General features: G+C 44.0%; 1 pseudogene; it reads left to right on the forward strand.

Annotated features, from left to right (window-relative positions):
* Nucleotides 1-218: 218 nt before the first annotated feature.
* Nucleotides 219-6005, forward strand: LOC130101485 (uncharacterized protein K02A2.6-like; annotated as a pseudogene).
* The last annotated feature ends 877 nt before the right edge of the window (nt 6006-6882 follow it).

The raw sequence follows: 6882 nt of genomic DNA on the forward strand, positions 1-6882 counted from the left end.
GTGAAACACTTCGAGGCTTCGTTTGGCCATAGTCACGTGACATGGGTGTTTTGAATCACGCTTCGAATCAGTGTTTCGAAACATCTGCGCTTCGGGATCTCGCAAAGCTTCGGAACGACTGTTTCGCGGCAGCCATCCCTACACATTGCTCGTGTGTGTTTAACAAAGACTAAACATGGTCCTGACAAGGACGCAGCCAGCACCACAGCAGAACGGTACACAAACATTATAACTCACAAAGAGCAAAATGATTATTCCATTTACAGCACCACTAATAAATCAGAAAGAGGGGGGCAGAGGCCATATCTGGCCACTGTTATACTAAACAAACAAGCACACACAATGGAAGTGGATTCAGGAGCGGCCTGTTCCTTGATTAGTGAGCACACCTACCACTCATTGTGGCCCTCCCAACCCCCTGAAATACATGCCAACAATGGAATACTTAAGCAGTGGTCACAGGCAACCTTGGAAGTGAAAGGAAAAATATTTGTGGAAGTGACATACAAAGGATCACGAAACACACTGCCTTTGTTTGTCATCCAGGGCCAGGGAACTAGTCTGTTGGGACGGGACTGGTTTGATGCCCTGGGAATATCAGTGGAAGGGGTACACAGGGTACAGCTGCAGTCCATGGAGAAAATACTGGCTGAATACTCAGAGGTTTTTCAGGACATCAGGGTTTGCCGGACCCCCCCGATCTCTATTGACATTGATTCCACAGTAACTCCACGTTTCTTCAAAGCCCGCCCAGTTCCTTTTGCTTTACGGCCCCAGCTTGATGAGGAGTTGGACAAATTGGTGGCTCAAGGAATTTTTGAACCTGTTCGCCATGCAAAGTGGGCCACACCTATAGTGGCTGTAGCAAAAAAAGATGGGGGCCTGAGGATTTGCGGTGATTACCGCTGTACTGTGAATACAGCTGTTAAGCCAGATGTGTACCCTATACCCACAGTATCTGAACTGTTCTCGAAACTAGCTGGAGGAGTCGTTTTCACTAAACTTGACCTGAAACAGGCTTATCAGCAACTTCCAGTGGATGATGACGCAGCCGACTTACTGACTTTTAATACTCACCGTGGGCTTTTCCGGGCTCGACGGTTGCAATTTGGGGTGTCAACGGCTGTTTCAATATTTCAAAGATTTATGGACACTTTGCTCGCAGGAATTCCAGGAGTCCAACCATACCTGGATGACATACTGATTTCGGGCAAAACCATGGAAGAACACAATGCACGGCTACGGGCCGTACTGAAGTGCTTCGCTGAAGCTGGGCTGCGACTAAAAAAAGAGAAAAGCATTTTTGCTGCTAATCAAGTGGAGTTTTTGGGGTTTAGAGTGGATAAAGATGGCATCAAACCAACCCGTGAAAAAGTGGATGCTATCCAAAAAGCTCCGCCTCCACAGAACAAAACAGAACTTCAGGCGTTCTTGGGGCTGCTTAACTTTTACAGCTGTTTTCTTCCAAATAAGGCCACCGTCCTGGAACCCCTGCATCGCCTTCTAGACCAGTCTGCTACTTGGCAGTGGGTTGCGAAGCACAAGATGGCATAGGCTCAGGCGAAAGAGTTGCTGCAAACGGATAAAGTGCTGGTCCACTATGATGAAAAGAAACCCCTGGCAGTGGTTTGCGACGCCTCACCCTATGGGCTTGGGGCTTTATTGTTCCACATGGAATGTGATGGCCAGGAGAGGCCCATTTGTTTTGCTTCCAGAACAATGTCCACCACGGAGCGGAATTATGCCCAAATTGATAAGGAAGCATTGGCGGTTGTTTTTGCAGTCAGAAAGTTTCACCAGTATCTCGCAGGCCGCCATTTCGTGATTTTTACAGATCACAAACCCCTGCTGGGACTCCTGCACCATTCCAAGCCAATGCCTACCATCCTTTCGCCACGGATGCTACGTTGGAGTTTGATCATTGGAGCTTACGACTATGAGCTATGCTACAGACCGGGCAAACAAATGGGCAATGCTGACGCCCTGAGTCGCTTACCCTTGCCGGCATCTGATGCTGTTACACCACCAGGCGTTGAGAAAAAAATTTCTCCATGAGAAAAATGGAGCGCAACTGGAAGAAAACTAAACTAGAGGTAATTCGGATTTCGTGGAAAGAGAGCTCGATTGCTTACAGAGAGGCTTTAAAAGCTGCTAGATCGGCTTATTTTTCAAACCTATTAGAAGAAAATAAACATAATCCTAGGTATTTATTTGAAACAGTGGCTAAACTAACGAAAAAGAAAGATTCAAGCTCAGAAGTGTCAAAGCAACACAGCAGTGATGACTTTATGAACTTCTTCACTTATAAGATTGATAATATCAGGGACAAAATTATAACTATGCAACCGTCTACCACAGTATCGCATCAGGAAGTGCATTGTAGTCTCCCTGAGGAAAAATTTGATTTATTTGTTGCTATAGGAGAGGAAGAATTCTGCAAACTCGTTAATTCATCTAAATCGACAACTTGTATGTTAGATCCTATACCGACTAAGCTACTGAAAGAGATGTTTCCAGAGGTCATATATCCTCTTCTTAATATCATTAATTCATCTTTGTCTCTAGGATACGTACCAAAAACCTTTAAACTGGGTATGATAAAACCGCTTGTTAAAAAACCACAACTTGATCCTACAGAATTAGTCAATTACAGGCCGATCTCGAATCTGCCTTTTCTGTCAAAGATATTAGAAAAAGCAGTATCTTCACAACTATGTTCCTTTCTAGAAAGAAATGATATCTGCGAGGATTTTCAGTCCGGATTTAGACCGTACCATAGCACTGAGACAGCTCTCATTAGAGTCACAAATGATTTGCTCTTATCATCCGATCGTGGTTGTATCTCTCTATTAGTGTTACTCGATCTTAGTGCTGCATTTGACACCATTGACCACAACATTCTTTTAAATAGACTAGAAAACTATGTTGGCATTAGTGGAATTGCATTAGCATGGTTTAAATCATACTTAACTGACCGTTATCAGTTTGTAGCAGTAAATGAAGATATGTCTTATCGATCACAAGTTCAGTATGGCGTACCACAAGGCTCAGTACTAGGACCGCTGCTGTTCACTCTGTACATGCTACCATTAGGAGATATCATTAGGAAACATGGAGTTAGCTTTCACTGTTATGCCGATGATACTCAGCTGTATATTTCTTCAAAACCCAACGAAACTTACCAATTCACAAAATTAACGGAATGCATAGCTAATATAAAAAATTGGATGACTAGTAATTTCCTACTACTAAATTCTGAAAAGACAGAGATTCTAATTATTGGACAAAAAACTTCCACACGTAATAACCCAGAATACTGTCTAACACTTAATGGCTGCTCTGTCAAGTCTTCGTCGTCGGTTAGGAACCTGGGTGTGCTATTTGATACCAACCTTTCTTTTGAAAGCCAGGTGTCTAGTATCTGTAAAACTGCATTTTTCCATCTTAAAAATATATCTAAAATACGCCATATGCTCTCATTGGGAAATGCGGAACAATTAGGCCATGCGTTCATGACCTCAAGGCTAGATTATTGTAATGCTCTACTGGGTGGTTGCCCTGCACGCTTAATAAACAAACTACAGCTAGTTCAAAACGCCGCAGCTCGAGTTCTTACCAGAATCTGTCAACACTGCATTGGCTCCCTATTAAACATCGTATAAATTTTAAAATATTGTTGATTACCTACAAAGCACTAAATGGTTTAGCTCCGCAGTACTTGAGCGAGCTCTTAACGCATTATAGTCCTTCACGTCTATTGCGATCTCAAAATTCCGGCCAGTTGATAATACCTAGAATATCTAAATCGACTGCAGGCGGTAGATCCTTTTCCTATTTAGCACCAAAACTTTGGAACAGTCTTCCTACCATTGTCCGGGAAGCAGACACACTCTGTCAGTTCAAAGCTAGACTAAAAACACATCTCTTTGACCTAGCATACACATAACACACTATAGACTTCTATAATTCAATGTTAGGCTGCATAGATTAGGTCAGCCGGAACTGGGAACACTTCCCTTAAATCTTGAAGTACTCGCTACATCATAAGAAGAATGGCATCTACGCTAATATTAGTGTCTTTGTTTATCCTGAGGTTTTCCCGCAGCCTGCCGGATCCAGGCCGTATCCAGATCTGACGAGGGAGCTTTGCCTGGACCCGATGACAATGCAGTGCTGAAGTATCCACTATCCTCTCCCTATGGAGGATCCCTTTCCCACTCTACAGATAAAGCGTTGTGAATTCCGGCTCGCGTACCCCGAAGTGATAAAATAAAATAAAATTCTGTATCAAAATTTTTAGGCAAGAAAAGTAGTTTGTTTAGGCTGGGTTGTATGAATTACAAACCTGCGCACATATTTTAAAAAGCACATAACTATAGAATTCTGAATGAGCATGTGAACGCCGTCTGCGTTAATCACAGGTTCGCGTTTAAAGTCTGATCATTTCGACGGAGGTGAATCAATCAAAGTTAACTTTAGCTGGAAGTAACATTATTCAAGAACCGCTATAACGCCAAACCAATCTCTGTTACCTTAAATGATATGTTTATCTCTGTATAGCTGCCTTGAAACAATCCATTGTTAAAAGCGCTATATAAATGAAGATGACTTGACTTGACTTGACACCACCATTGGAAGTGTTGCTACTTGAAATGGTGCCAGATGCACCTATGCATGGTGAGCGAATCGCTAACCTTACACGCAAAGACGCTGTCATAGCACGAGTAATGCGCTGGGTGCTGCATAGGTGGCCGGCTGATGTAATGGATAGCTGGTTCAAACCATTCCTTTCACGCCGCCATGAACTCTCTGCGCACAAGAACTGTTTGCTATGGGGAAGCCGGGTGGTTGTTCCTTGCGTGGCAAGGAGAGAAGTACTGGCTATGTTGCATGACGCGCACCCGGGTATGGTACGCATGAAGGGACTCGCAAGGAGTTATGTGTGGTGGCCGGGCATGGACCGAGACATTGAGGAGACTGTCAAGGCATGTGAAACCTGTCAGATGTCACGTCATGCACCACCTAAGGCGAAAGTGCACCCTTGGGAGTGGACGACAAAAAGATGGTCCCGGCTGCATATTGACTTTGCAGGCCCTTTTCAGGGCAAAGTATTTCTCATAGTGGTTGATGCACATAGCAAGTGGCTGGAGGTGTCTCTGATGAGTTCCATGTCATCATCAGCTGTCATCAACACACTGAGACTACTTTTTGCAACACATGGTTTGCCTGACATCATAGTCTCAGACAATGGTGCTTCGTTCACTTCTGCGGAATTCCAAGAGTTTGCAGAGCGAAACGGCATTCGACATGTCACTACAGCACCATATCACCCAAGCTCAAATGGTCAAGCTGAACGCATGGTGCAGACAACCAAGGAGGCCCTGTCTCGCATCACCAAGGGCGAGTGGCAGACCAGGCTCGCCCGTTTCTTGTTGTCACAGCACGTCACACCCAATTCATCTACTGGAAAAAGTCCTGCTGAGTTGCTCATGAATCGGCGACTCACCACGGCCCTGGATCGTCTGCACCCTGACCATGATGGTGATATGCTTCGCATACAGGAGCTTAATGCTGAAAAATGCCCTGGCACAATCAGAGAGTTTAGACCTAAGGACTTGGTGTACATGAGAAGCTACACCAGAGGTTCTAAGTGGATGCCTGGAATCATTGTAGATGTCACAGGTCCCCTGTCATACAAGGTCAGAGCTAGTGATGGGCAAATGCACAGGCGACATGTTGACCAGCTGCTGGACAGGACGGCACCCTTGTCCGACCAATCAAGGCCTGAGCCAGGTGACTACACTGTCCATCCGCCTGAGTCCCCAGGGGCTGAGATGCTTGAGTTACAGCCGCCTGCATTAGATGTGGAAGACCCTGATGTTGACCTTACTGGAGCTGGAGCTGAGGGCATGTCTGAGTCCCCTCATTCTCGGAGGTACCCTGTAAGAGAGCATCACCCTCCAAGAAGGTTTTCAGACTTTGTGGACTGGGGAAAAGGGGTGTAATATATTGACTGCCTATTGTAAGAGTGAGGTTCCTTTAAGAGGCTAAAAGCCTGGGGAGGGCGTGGCTGTTCTGGGGTGGAGATATGTGTTTTCGGGCAGTGTGTTTCCGGGAGTTGATCAAGCTAGATGTGGTCTATGTTATATGCTGCCTTGAGTTCAGTAAAGATTTACAAGATTACGAACGTCTTCTCTTGTTCTTCAAAGATATAACACCTGGCTTATAGACCTTATGCACCAGAGAAACGTGGGCGCCGTCATCTTTAGAATATTGTCTTTGAACTTCCGTTAGCTGGTGAAGTGGATTTACTTATTGTAGAGTTAACAAAAGTTATCATGAGCATTGTAATGTTTATCATAAGCATTGTAAAGCAGATGTCTTAACAAATGTCGACCGGGAAATTTTTTACGAGCAGTTCATTCATACCTATGCAAGATCGCTGTGAAAATACAGACCGGAAGTCAAAAGACAACGAGCGCAGCGCTGGAAAGGGGCGGGGCTACATAAGGTCTATAATAACATGCATAACGTAGCCTACGCATTTACATATGATGCTTGCATTGCAATGCCATTTTTATAATATATTTATGTATTGATACTGCACTGTTTTCCTTGTACATTTTTTTTTTTTTTTTGTAGGAGTTAAACTTTCGCTGAACTTTGCCTTTTGCAAAAAATAGTTTGATAACTGGCTGACCCTCTTCCCCTGGTTTAAAAAGTGGTTGGGAAGTACTGGATTTTTATATATTTTTCAGTAGGTATCTTCTGTATTTTCTCCATGTCAGACAGATGGGCCAAATGACTTATCTTGATTTTACACTTTTATTTTGAAGGCTTGAATCACCAATTCACTGGGATAATGATTTGATTGAATAACAG

This window comes from Rhinichthys klamathensis, unplaced genomic scaffold (genome assembly GCF_029890125.1).
Source record: "Rhinichthys klamathensis goyatoka isolate OS25496 unplaced genomic scaffold, OSU_Roscu_1.1 h1tg000256l_1, whole genome shotgun sequence".
Taxonomy (NCBI): Eukaryota; Metazoa; Chordata; class Actinopteri; order Cypriniformes; family Leuciscidae; genus Rhinichthys; species Rhinichthys klamathensis.